At 39.5% G+C, this 13910-nt stretch overlaps 1 protein-coding gene across 4 annotated transcripts in view; it reads right to left on the bottom strand.

The window, feature by feature from the left end:
* slc39a10 (solute carrier family 39 member 10) overlaps positions 1-9442 on the bottom strand; it is a 36536-nt gene extending 27094 nt beyond the window's left edge. The window contains exon 1 of one of the 4 annotated variants that reach the window (XM_030080445.1): positions 9375-9442. The gene's annotated coding sequence lies outside the window, so the exon portion shown is untranslated. Of the gene's footprint in view, positions 1-4380; positions 4449-9374 lie in introns of those variants that run through there. The other 3 variants (XM_030080446.1, XM_030080448.1, XM_030080447.1) reach the window with 3 other exon arrangements.
* Between the last annotated feature and the right edge of the window lie 4468 nt (positions 9443-13910).

Genomic DNA, 13910 nt, shown 5'->3' with positions numbered 1-13910 from the left:
ACACTCAGACAGTAGCTGAAGCATGTTCAGAGACATAAAAGTCTAAAAACCTTGGCATAACGTTAAGGCTTTAACATTTTGTTACATAACTACTAGCAGGGGAAGCAGTGTAGTGTGGAAAACCAGGTAAGTTTTAGCAGACTGTGAATTTCTGGATAGTGGACAAGGGAAGTACGGTGCCTTTTGATACCTTTTGATCAAATTCCATGACATCTAGCACAAATCCAACAATCAATATTTGTCTCTATATTTATAGAAGGCTTTTTGTTCACACAGCTGACCTGAATGTCTCTGGTTTTGTTTACAAAGCTAAAACTTTCATGGGGGACTTTTATGTGCAAACATAGGTGATTTAGTAACACCTCATTCACAAATAACTATTTTTCCAACCAGCCATGGTTGGTGTTAAACAGATAAAAACATGATTATAAACTCAGTTCTATGGCATTTATCTCTGAACGCAAGACAAGAAAGGCCCTTAAGCTACTTCATGTGATTCTCACATGGCCATACCATTCCCGCTTATCTCAGTAACTGGTCAGGGTCTGCAGGACTGGGTTAACAAATGAACCATTAAATCTGTTTCTGAAGCCATAAATTCAAACAGCATATATTTGGTGTAGCAATCATAATCATAAACTTCTGAAGTTGATTTTATGCTACAGACACGATAAATACTGAAATAAAACACAGATTAAGACATAATCTTTAAAAAAAATTAAATTGTGAAAAGTGCTTACCCTACATATACAGGGCAATCTGAGTCTGTATTTGTTGTATTTCTGCATGGATGGCACTGACCAAAAGTCAAGAAGGTGCATGACCTAATGCCAGACCAGTTAAGTGTAAAGGCCTGTGCCACTTCCACATGAGTGATTTTGAGTGAGCATTTTCCTTCACATGAAAGACTTTAAGCAGGGCAAATTGGATTACTACAACTGCAAAGACAAAGGACTGTGAGTATTTGATAAAGGTACATAAGATGATTTCACAAGTAGGCAAAAGCTCATGAGCTCTAGAAATGTGATAAATCATCCCATAAGTAAGGCTGTTTCCCAGGGCTGTGATGGATACACAAACAACTCTTAAGCCTCCACTTTTTGATACATACTGTTGAACCAAAGAGCTAAATGACAAAGCGTATGTAGGATATGAGTAGTCTAAACTACAAGCATTAAATTGTTACTGAGCCAGATGAATACAAATATGCTGGGATGGAGGTTTACTAGGGCCTGAGGCAAGCAAGGAAGGCCTGCTTTCTGCTGCCACATGGACCAAACTGACACCAGATAGCCTGTGGGAATCTAGGAGGACCCATGATCCACTGTGTGACCGTGGACGGCTAAGAGACAGATGGAACACCTCCCTAACAAGATGGAGACAGCAAGAAACACGGGATAGACTGAGAAAAAGATTGAGCTTACCAATCAGTGTTTCCTAGGCATTCATTCAGCACTGGTGCAGCAGCATAACAGGAAAGCTACCACACCTGCCAAACCCAATGTAAAATCACTGCATCACTCAAGATTCTTTAAAAAGCACCAAGACGTATACGTCTCAACAGAGATTTACTAAAAACATTAGTGGATACAGAAACATTTTCAATGTTCAAAGTCAGCATTAGTGCAAGGCAATCTTCTTAACAATCAGGTTACGTCATTGGTTTAGCATACGCAAAAAGTTTTGCACATATTTAAAGGCTTTAGTAAATCTGGGTGCAAGTGTTTAGGCATAGTGCTTTTGTCGTATCATGAATGACAGGAATGCAAACTAACCATCTACTACTGCTACAAAACTGAAAAAACACTGATCAAGGTAGTCTTTTTAACTGATCAAACTAGCAATCCTCTGATCAAAAGTAGCAATTCAGTGCAATCTGCCATAAGCTGTGTGTAGGTCTACTACACATCTCCTGACTTAACTACCTGGCACGTTCATAGTGCCAAGTGTAGAGTCCCTAATCTTTTAACAGCTAGCCTGATAGCACTCATTATATCAGGCTTACTCAGTAGACAGTTGGTAGGCAAAGAAACACATGTTTCAGTATGACTCAACACACTTGTCAACAAACGACTGAATGAGAAACCAAATTAATTACCAAGAAAAGGTCTTTCCAAGTCCTGCAAAATTTCTTGCTTCTCAAAACATTTTTCAGAACTAACAGTGGACAACACTCAGCAACTTCACATAGCACAGCTCAGAAGATGACAGAGTCACACACTTTGGTGTTGTTCAAGCTAACATATGTTCATGTGTAAGATTTTCCATTTTCAGCATGTGTTTTCTCCTGTTGCACTTAACATTGTGGTCTTTAATATAACCGTAGTGTAATTACAGCACTGCAAACATTTACTTGTTATCCTACCTGCTAAGAGTGACAGCTATGTACCCACAAAAGCTTTGAGGATCACAACCTTTGCATCAAAGATGGAACCTTGCATCTGAGAGACACATCCTTTGCACATATTGGTACTGAAACACATGCCTTAAAATCTGCAAAAGTACATCATGTGCAAACAAGTACAGGGAGGCAAACTACAGAACAGTACATCTTTCAGACAATGAATTGCTTACATCAGTGACATGAAATGCCTAGTCTGTTGGTGACCATGACACATGTAGGCTAAAGAAGAGCCACTGTGAGTAAGCCACAACTTCTCTGAGGTCCTTACTGATTCCAGCAGAGCCTCTGACCACAACAAATACAGCTTAAAGTTAGACCTTTCCAGGCTGTAGCCAAATAGTCATTTAGCCCCTTGGCTAAATGACTAAAGGCTCACTGAAGAAAGATGCTGTGGATAGGCTTAAATTCCTCAAGCTGAATCAAGCGGCTGCAATCCAGAATAGTACAAGATCACTAGGGCAAGACGCAGGTGCATGGCTTCTGCTCTGTACCCTCGAAGCCAGTTCACCGTAGCACAAAACGGGTCTGAAGCACAAAGCTAAACCCACAGACGAGTAAACAAAATTATCAGCTAAGAAGAACAAGGCAAAGAAACAACACCTTGGGAAAACAACAGAGAGCAATGCTTACCACTCGGGACGGAATTTAGATGAAAGGCTCAGAAGACAGGGGCTCAAAGTATCCTCTCCTCTAACGCAAAAAGGCTTTTCTGAACTAATATAAGGAACAGGTTGAATGTTTTGAGGCTTTTGAGTCAAGTGACTTAATTAATTTGTATGGGGAGGGGGAAGCAGGGTGAAGGGTGTGTGTGTGTGTGTGTGTGTGTGTGTGTGTGTGTGTGTGTGTGTGTGTGTGTGTGTGTGAGCAGTATGGAAGCTGTGGGATCAGAGTTAATCAACCATCACACCGGCTACTCACTACTGAGAAACGGGGTGGAGGTTGTGCAAGGACTTGGGTGCTTCTGTTCAGAGTAGAGCTGTGTATAAAATAATAATAATAATAATAAAATAAATAAATAAACATACAGCTGACTATTGGGATGCTAATATTTGCGAAATTGTGTCATTACTACTTGTGTAGATGTGTATCATTTAAAGACTTTGTTTTCAAAAAATGTTACAACATCTACATTATTGTGCTGTGTCAAGTAAGGGCACTATGCTAAACTAGAATTTCAATTTTAAATTGTGTTGAGTCAGGTTGTCATTCAACTTATTTTATATGTACTAGGCCTTCAATTTTTATTGAAAAAAAACAGGTTTTATACATTAGTTTGCATTTTAAGCTCTATTTATACATTTGCAGTCAGTTATGTGGAGTACTGCACTTTTATATGATTTTAATCAAAAGGCAATTGATGTAATCGACCTGAAAAGGCTAATGTCATAAAAGAGTCAGTCTGTGCTTTTATCATGGAGCCTATAAATGCTAGAAATAATTATCACTCTCACCTTGTCAGGTACATGCATAGTGTGGCAGTGCATTAAATCCTGATGGTCATTTTAATGGATCGATTAATGAGGCACCACATCAAAAGCTGAGGAAATGCAGTGTTTGAGGATAATCTTACAGAGCATTATGAAGAGGACAGTAGGAATGCTGTTACAAGTGGAGCACATCTGTGTGGAGCTAGGGCTATCCAGCTCAACACAGACTTCTTAATCAAAATGTTGAATGGGTCCCAACTCCAGCACTGAGGGACTAACAGTGCAGTTAAATGTTAGATCAGCAGAAGAATCATTCACAAAGTCCATTTTCAACCTTTAATAATATTACAAACTTCTTTTTCGGAAGAGACCTACATTAGAAAGACACAACAGCTGACACAACAGACAACAACATACAAAAGCAAAACTGAAACACCTAACACAAACATTGGGCCAAGAAAGTGTTTCAACATATGACTGTTTGAGGCCCAATGTTTGCATTAAATAACATCTGATGTAATTGGTTGTCTGGATATAATGCCCACATACCTGTATTCTGAGCACCTTGGTGAAATCGCAGGGGAAAAAAAAAAGAAAAAAGAAAACCTGGGCTGCATGCTGACAGCCAGAGTCAGCTAGAACTTAAAGCCAGGACATGACCTTTAAAACCATGTGTTCCCTGTGTTCACATACTTTCTTTGTAACCTTCTGCAATCCAAAAACAAGTGGCAAGCCCGCTTGTAAACTGATGAATACAAAGGCCTGGGTTATATATCCAGTCTGTAAGCTTACTGTGGATTTTTAACAAGCACAACCAACACCACAATACAAATGAAATATGAAACATTACCAAGGGATTGTGCAACATCCTCTGAAAAAGGAAGTTGGGTCCACTGTACTGAACCAAACACATGAAATACAGAGGAAGCACAACCTACTCTTTTTGAACATTTGATCAGAGATGGCGAAGTAGCTCTTTTTCAGTACTGTCAAGCATCATATTCATACAATTACACTTGGAACACTTCATATTGGTATGCTACACTGCTACATTACACTAAAAAAGAAACTGTTAATGGACTGCTGTGAATTTTTAACAACTCATTCATGTAAACCTCCACATTATATCTCTGCGCTACACTTGTAATGCTGTGCTGCAATCATTATGGGGCTTTAGTCTGTGTTCTGGTCCTTGAGGTGAGTAATTGATTAAGGAAAGAACAATCTGCACTGGCATTGAACTGTATGATACTATTTTTTGTGCATAGCAAATTAAATATCCTAATGTTTTGAAGACACAATACAAATGAAACAAAACTAAAAAAAATTATGCATTTGCCACTATGGTGGCATCATTTTCTAGGTCTTAAGCGTTTTGATGTTCCTAATAAAAGTAATGCATTGCTACAAATTTCAAGAAATCATGGGCTATGCCATAGTAATATCCTGTTTCAGATTAGGATTGTTCCTGCATCTTAAAAGTTCACTTCCCCAAACCATAGCCCACTAAGGAACTGCAGGACTCAAAACACAGTTATGTTAACATGATTGAGTGTTTATTGCAGCTATGTCTACACATATAAAAGGCATAAAACAGATCTGCTTTTACTTCAGGAAACAGTAAAAGAGCATATTTTCTAGTTCTCCCTTTAAGGAAACATCACTCTAAAATTACCAACATTACCTAATTACCTGTTATCTTACATCAATATTGTGAAACACAAACAGCTACCTCTCGCTAAGCTAGAAACCAGAAAGTCAGGGTTCTTATCTGTGATGCTGCTGAGGCAGATTAACCCTCTACAATGACAGTAAATTACAGATCAACTTTATCCATGTTTTATAGCACAAGTGTGCTGGCTTTCACATCTATAGGCTACGAATGTGATTGTAAAATCGCCAAAGAACTCTCAAATGTCTCCGGGACTTAAATAAGGACAACATTGTCTTTCTTGTGTTGGACACTGCCACATGATAACAATCCATCCACTGTACAGGGCTGTAAAATGAGAATAACATGTTTTCTGTTTTTAGAGTATATTTTCTCTTTAAAACTTCCTTCTTTCATAAATGATACACAAAGCATCATGTGAGTGGTCATACAACATTCTTTACTGCGCAACTATTTAGGATGAACTCTGAAGGATTACAACCTGGCTTTATTGGGAATACAATCATAATCTTACTTTGTCACTGAATTCAACTGAACAGTTGCATGCCTGTTATTTTTCTCCATGACTTTACTATGATGTGCACTGTAATTTGCAACACCAATACATGTATGTATCTGTCCACATGAAACTGTATTTTCATGCATTTATTTCACAAAAGTTACTTGAATAATATCTTGATATTTGTTTTTGTTAAAAGACTTGCAAATTGTAATTTGAAACGTACTTTCTTCAAAAGTGACTAAAAACTATCAGCAGCCAAACTTGACAAACTTTGATTAGTTCAGGACAATACCAGCATCTTCCTTGATGTACGTGATACCAAGTGTTGAAATGATTAGTTTATTATTCAAACAGTCAATCAACAAAAAAATTGACTGATTGGAATTTCAATGCTTAACTGTCACAGTCATTAACCAAGTAAAAACCCCAAATACTTGCTGACAGCTTAGATGCTAATCTTTGCTGACTTCTCTCCACTCTTTGCAAAATGATCACTTTAGGGATTTTTGTTTTTGGCTGTTGGTCAAACTTTGGAAGTGATTTTAAGATTTCACTTTGGGCTCTGGTAATTTCCTTACCTAACTTAAGAACATCACATTGTTTGTTTTGGTTTACTACACATTTCTATTCATCGACAATCATGTCTGTGGAAAACATTTCTTTTTAGGTAGGTACCACTTCAAACTGTACAGAGAAACAATGTTTAGCTTTCCTCATTCTCGCTCATATGCGTATCAAGGCTCTGACTAGTAATTTTCAAACTTTGCTATTTTTGTGCAAACACATGACACGAAACACAGACGTCAGGTGGTAATTTCTCATTTACATGAGATAACACTAATACTTGTCCTGTACCAACAGGTTTTTAGGACCACATACAGTATTTCATTGCAATGCAACATGACTCCAAGACATTCCACCTAATCAAGTTCCAGCTTTTTTATTCACTCAGTATCTGTCTGAAGGACCTCTCTGAAACTTATTAGGAGAATGAACCCATAAGTTTGCCCAAAACACAACTGCTTTATTTTATCACAAACAGTTAAGTCATTTAAAAGAAAAGTATGGTATTATTTTTATTATTGTTAGTGATATTAAATATGTTGCAAACCTTGATTTCTCAACTCAGTGTTGTAATTGCTTAAGAAAGATGATGCAAGATGTACTTGAACTACCTTTCCAGATAAATTCCTGTTCTACATGAATATGATTCACGAATAAACCAAAAAAAAAAAAAAAAAAAAAAGTGTTGCGCATTTGACTATCCAAAGTTGCCTCCATGGAAAGTTTTTTACATGTTTTCCTGTTTAGGTAAGCAACTCAAATAGTTTGCTTCTATCAACAGCTCTGGACATTCATGAGTACACATCAGGTAATATAACCATAACATGGTGAAATGGATTTAAAAAAAATAAATAAATAAAAAATAAAAAAAAGTCTTATGAACCTGTCAGTAACAATGAAAATAACTGCCCCTTATCTAACAGCACTTTAATCAGCAGCTCACTGTTATCTGCACTTGCTCATGAACTGCAGCTCAGAGCTGTTGACATGTCCTTCGTCGACAGGATTCACTGACATTGGCCTTGGACTCAGTGAACAGCCAAGCCTTCCATATCCTTTGTGCTCACCCTGTGCTACTCAATGAAAGACTACCCTCTGATTGAGCCCCAGGTAATGAGACATCAACCCAAAGTTCCCACTGGCAATCAAGTACTTGCACCGCAATCTCAAAACAAAGAAAAAACAGAGGAGCAGCAGCTACTACTGAAAAACTACCAGGGCCAGGTGTCCCCAAATTACCTGGGTATTACAATCTTTGTAGCTCCATAAGTGCCAGTAAAAGCTTTGATGTCTTTTTACATGCATTTGTGAAGCCCAGTCCTGTGTTTAAAAAAAAAAAAAAAAAAAAAAAAAAAAAGGTATACAAATCACCTTTGATAAATGAGAGATGAAGCTGTGCAAATTAGCTTACTGACAAGTTAAAATTTAGGAAATGTTTGCATGTTGAGTACAGAATTAACAGAATTAAGTAAGCATGGCCTTGACAGACAAAAATAAAGCCATGGAGCATTTTAGGTCAACATAAATAGCATGAAAAAGCTATAGAAGCTCTTTGAGAAGAAGGCAGGGCCTGAAAACCCTGCAGCTGCTGCACCCACTATAACAGTTACTAGTGCCAAGTATGATCAATACACAAGTAGAAGCTGCTCTTTAACAGGTTACCAGTTTATCTAATTACAGCACACTCCAGAGTATCAAAGTAGCCCTCATACAAAACAAAGGATGACAAGAAAATTGACTTCTACTGAGGTGTCTTGGTGAGAGCACTGATGGTAGCTATTAATTTAATTCCCTCAGAATTGAAGCGTGATCGCAGACCACAAACTAAATACTCCCCACATTCTACGTTATATAACCATTTATCAAAGATATGAGTAGCATATAAACCTGATAATACTTGTAAGAATAATATTATGTATTGCAAGTAGGCTAATAAATATCACTAACAGCTGGAGCCACCCCACATCTGCAGTTAAAGCACTATGCACACAGTTTTATAAGTCGTGCTGGCTCTGAATGGTGTTTACGCATATGGAGTTTGAACTGTCACGTCAAAGCAAACGCTTTATGGTTCGGTACCCATATATAATATATAAAGCTTAAAAACGCTGCCACAACAGAGGAGTGAGCTCCACTGTAAAGCAAGCTGTTCCTGTTCCGCCCACCCCTGGTTTGATTACGGGGGAAAATTCAACACTATGGTGCCTTATTTCATACATGGCTGAGTGAAGTACCAAGTCCAGGCTTCACACAGATCACACTATGTTATTAAGGCCGACTAATGAGCCAAGTTAAACGAGCGCTGCTGTCCGCTGCAATTCGTCCGATGTGCGGTGCACGTGGTGCGCAGAATGTCACAGTAGGCTAACTTGCCAATCTAATGTTCCTTCGTCATTGAAACGCCCCTACAAACTGCAGCTTTTTAAACAACGGCGAGATAACCAGCCGACCTTCGTTAGTACCCACGCCGAAATACGCCAAGTTAGCCCGGCTACAAGTACACACTAAGCCAGCCTTTTGTTTTCTGAAACTCGCCCCTTTCGGCCGAGCTAACGCTAAGGCTAACGTTAGCCAGAAAACATCAAGAGCTCCGGTCTGCTCGGCAATATTCCAAACAGCTAACGTTAGCTAGCCGATGATTCACAGGAAATTAGCTGTTAGGCTACAAAGCAAAGCAGTAAATTGTAATTCCGCTTTAAAGGCTCAGAATGGGGACTAATAACATCTGCATGTTGTTGTAAACGCTACCCGGGTCCATGTTGTGGGAGTGAATGAAAACAAATGAGGTTTTTTTTATATAGTTACCTCACTCGAGTGCCGTGTGCATCTCCTCTCCGCTCGGTACCAAAAAAAAAACTTCCCCGTCAGGCTACGTCAACGCACAAAAGGCCAGTGTGTGAGCGTGATTTTGATTCACCAACGCCTCTTACGTACTCCTCGCGCCACCCCAAATGGAGCCACCCGCTCGTCTACGCTATCTGAGCAGTGCACCGTGGAGACCACCAAGGGAGGTTGCGGAGTGTTTTTCCGCCACGGGTGTGTGTCATATGACAGACGAGATCTATGTAAGGTAGCCGTGACAATGTACGCCCCACTGACTTAAGCATTTGTCACTATTTAAAAGAACTTCCTCACGCTACCTCGTCTTTCTTCACCTCGTTTCTGTGCTCTGCCAGTCATGACAACTCGGCCTAATTATAGTGGGACAAGAGCTGAGATACTCCATTGCTAAGGGAGCAGAGGATATGAATCATTTTGTGACATTATACGGCCTAGCACCAACCTAAGAGGAGAGCAGCTTCTGTGTAGAAGATTATTTATACAGAAGTGAACAATAAAATTATAATTCAAAAAACAAAAAACTGGCAACTTGAAAGGTCTCTGTAAAAATATATTCTGTTCTATTCTGTTCTGTTCTAAGTCTGTAAATATTTACCAAAAAAACCATGTGATGGCTCATTTAGCTGCAAGGAAATTACTCAGTCATGGGAACCTGACTAACTGGTGTGTTTTGTTCCTCTTTTTTTATTTGACACAACAGTCATTCAAATTGATGATTTTGTGTGCACAAGTCACGCTCCTACCTGTTATGTTTTAAAACATCTAATAATTTAAAGTTCCTGCCTAGAGTTGCTGACAAGAAGTGCAGTTTTCATTAACAACCACACTAGACACATGCCTGTTCGTTTAATTTCTTCTCATTATAACCTTGACAGTTTTTCAAGAATGGATTGCATGTGTTGGTAAGTTAAGTTTTTTCCCTCACAACGTTTTCAAAGAAGGTGCTAATAGAGGTTAGTAACCACACACAAGTCTGAAACATGTTTTCCGTGACCAAGGTGGCTTCTTTTTGGCTGAGGGGTTTTTCGTCTACATTGATATCTATACTCTGATCATAAAACGCATACACACACACACACACGGTTCACTCTTGTGTTACATGTAAAGGCATATTACACAGTTTTACAAGTGGTTGTTGATAGTCTATCAGTAGAGAGTTGTGATGGTGAAAGATGGCTTAATTGCCTTTCTGCAAAACATGAGAAGCACACATCTGTTTGGCTGTTGGGGTGGAAAGAACATCAAATCTTGTTTTGCTGCTGACCTTGTGCAAAAAATGTACTTGGGTAGCCTCCCAGAATGCACCACAATCAGTTCTGTTATCTGCCTCTAAAAATGGAAGCGCAGATCATGACTGGGTTACCAACATGGCATGTAGGGTAAATGCCTGGGGCATTGAGAGCCCTGTGGTAGCATGTTGATAAATTTGTTATTTAACCATACATGTGTATGCATGATGATATGCAAATTTGCACATCATAATGGCTGCCACCAGCAGTTCTACACTGAGCAATTTTTAGTGTAATTTGCTTCACCATCAACTGAGTGGGTACTTAACATGGCAGGTGCACAATGTAACACACTGGATGGAGGTAGAAGAATGTGCTCACTCTGGATCCATAGTGGAATAATGCAGGTTAGGACAGGTACCGATTGGGACTGATTCTTAACTTGGACCCATTTACTGACTGGGGAAATGCCAGTATCAAGAAATAAGGCACCTGACGTTTGGTTTCAGCCACTAATTCATTTTCAAAGGGGGAGTGGTTTCATTCCAAAATACTTTTATTTCTCATTTCATATGCCTACAAGTATACACAAGGATTTGTAAGTATTAAAAAATAAGTGTCTGAGGTGCGTCATCAGTGAATAGCTGTATGCCACTAGTTTTCTTGAAGCACCATGGCATTTCTGTGTTACTGTCATTTTCAAGAGTAGGCATCACTTTAAAAACTGTGGAAATCTCAATTTGATGTGACACTTGAAATGCAATCCAAGGCTGCAGCATATGTTGGCCAATATAATATCAAACCAGAGGCAGAAACAACCCCACTGACTTGATTCAGGTTTACATGTAGACATAATATTATCGATTTGCAATTTGTCACAAAATGGTAAATTTAGATGGATTTTCAGCTGGCATCAGGTTTGATAGAAAATATGTGCTTATCTGTCTCTGTCCATGTGTTTGTGAGAGAAAGAGAGAGAGAGAAGACAATACGGTAGAGCAAGCACATGCATGACTAATGTAGTTTTTACAACGAGGAAGTCGTGTACCCTCTAGCATGACGCAGCATCAACAACCTTTGCTTTTCATTTACTTTTTTCATTTACAATATGAAGTAGTGTGCGAGTAGCAAGTATGGGACTGAACAGAATATTTATGACCATTTCTGTGACCGTCAGTAGATCATTGTGGTGTCCACCTGCAATTACTTGGCAAAAAAAAAAAGAGAGAAAGAAATTCACCTGCAAATCTGCATGCATAGGCATATAAACTGTAACCCCACATTATGAATCTGTACCCTCAGATTTGTGAACTGTGCTCTTAAATTAATAAGCTGTTTTGTCAAATTACAAATCCATACCCTCAGATTTGTAAAAGGTACCCTGAGATTAAGAATCCTTTGGATTTTCAATGTATGTGATCAAATTTGATCACTTTTTTAGGATTCAGACTGTAATATGCTGTAGCATCAACAACATGTAGCAATTTATCTAGATTTAAGGATATATTTTCATGCGAAAGTTATAAAGCTTCATGTTAATAATACATTGCTCCAATGTCTGTAAATTCCTCTTTTCATTCAATCCACTGCCCACAGAGAACCCCTGGGGTCACAGTGTGCAAAGGGCACAGATTCATAATTGGAGGGTTTATGAATCTGAGCATACATTTTTTTTTTAAACTGAAAGCATGGATTTGCATGTGGATTTTTTTTTTTTACTGTGTGACCCCAGGGGGGCTCTATAGTTCACCATCTCAATACTGGTTTGACCTTTGACTGGCAGCTCTTGTTTTTACTTAGTAATCAGTAAATTGGTTTTCATTGCTCAAAGCAATGCATAAATTCATATACTGTGCTTTGAATCATTATATCTCACCAAATTATGGCACAGTACAGAGGAGGTTGTAGACCACTGACCTTCAGCATGTCCTTCTATGTGTGTAGGCGGCAGCTGGTTGTGTGTGTGTGTGTGTGTGTGTGTGTGTGTGTGTGTGTTATGAGTGAAACACCGCTTCCAAGCCTACACACGTCATATCTGCTGCCTGGGTTCCAGCTGGGTCCGCCAACCTGCTCCCACCTCCTCCTCACCCCATGTCGTCTGTCTCTCCTGATCATGGGGAGATTAATATAGAATGATTGGCAGCCATGTTCACGCTTAGCACTTCAGTCATAGTGCCCCAGGGTCTCTGCCAGTCGTAAAGCACTAGTGGAAGTGCCACTGTGGCTTTCACTGTCGTTTAGCCAGTATCCAGCCCCAGCAGACAGAGGATGAAAAGTGCCAACGAGCGCACTGAATTACGAGATCGGCTCAACCCCTGCCATATATACAACCCAGTGCGGGGAGCCATTTCCTGCTGAAATGCCTCTTGCTGCAGATTACTGAGGTAATATTTCCTGCACTGGAACTAGAGTGGTTACGGTCCGCGGGCAATCTACCTGACACAGCTTTTGCCCACAGAGCTACGACTGGCATGAAAGACGACGCATTGACTCGTGGTAGAATTGCCCTCTTTATCACACGGTGGTAAAAGAGGTGAGGTGATTTTTAATGAGGACAACACATATAACTTTTCACTCTGGCCTGAGGCCTTACGGACTTGAACAGCTATCCTGTGCATAATTACATATCTGAGTGAAACAGTTTGTGGGAGTTATATGCCCCATTATAAACCTATATTACTGGAGTCAAATTAAGGTCGGCCATCTTGAATGTGTCCCACCACTTGATGGAAATAGACACTAGGGATGTGTATGTGTGTGAGTGAGTGTGTGTGTGTGTGTGTGTGTGTGTGTGTGTGTGTGTGTGTGTATGTGCCTGGCTAACATTTTGATGATACAGAGCAATACTGGCACTGCAACACGAGCATGACAAAACAGAACACGTGTCCTGCAATATGTTGGTCCTGCAATTTTAAATGCCTCTGCCAACCCATTTGTATTTGAAAGGCAGTGAAGATAGTCATGTCCACACATCAGTGTCTGCTTTCCTCAAATCTGCATCTGTTGAGCAACTGAGTAATCAAGTCCTACTGGGAAGCACTTACTGAGGCCTAGCTGAAGCTAGCTGGCTGATGTAAGCCACTGATACATTGTTTTTGTTTAACAGTGTCTCTATTGACTGGTTTTTGTCAGCGGCACATCCATTTCATCACAGTTTGGGGCGCAGCTGATAAATTAGTCATGCACAGCAAGCATTGTGTGGCCTCCCAGTGGGGAGTAGGGTCTCAGTCATACCCTTTTTCTACCAACAAAGAGCTGGTTACGTTCTGGT

This window comes from Myripristis murdjan, chromosome 21 (assembly GCF_902150065.1).
Source record: "Myripristis murdjan chromosome 21, fMyrMur1.1, whole genome shotgun sequence".
Taxonomy (NCBI): domain Eukaryota; kingdom Metazoa; phylum Chordata; class Actinopteri; order Holocentriformes; family Holocentridae; genus Myripristis; species Myripristis murdjan.
This window is presented reverse-complemented; position numbering and strand designations above follow the sequence as displayed.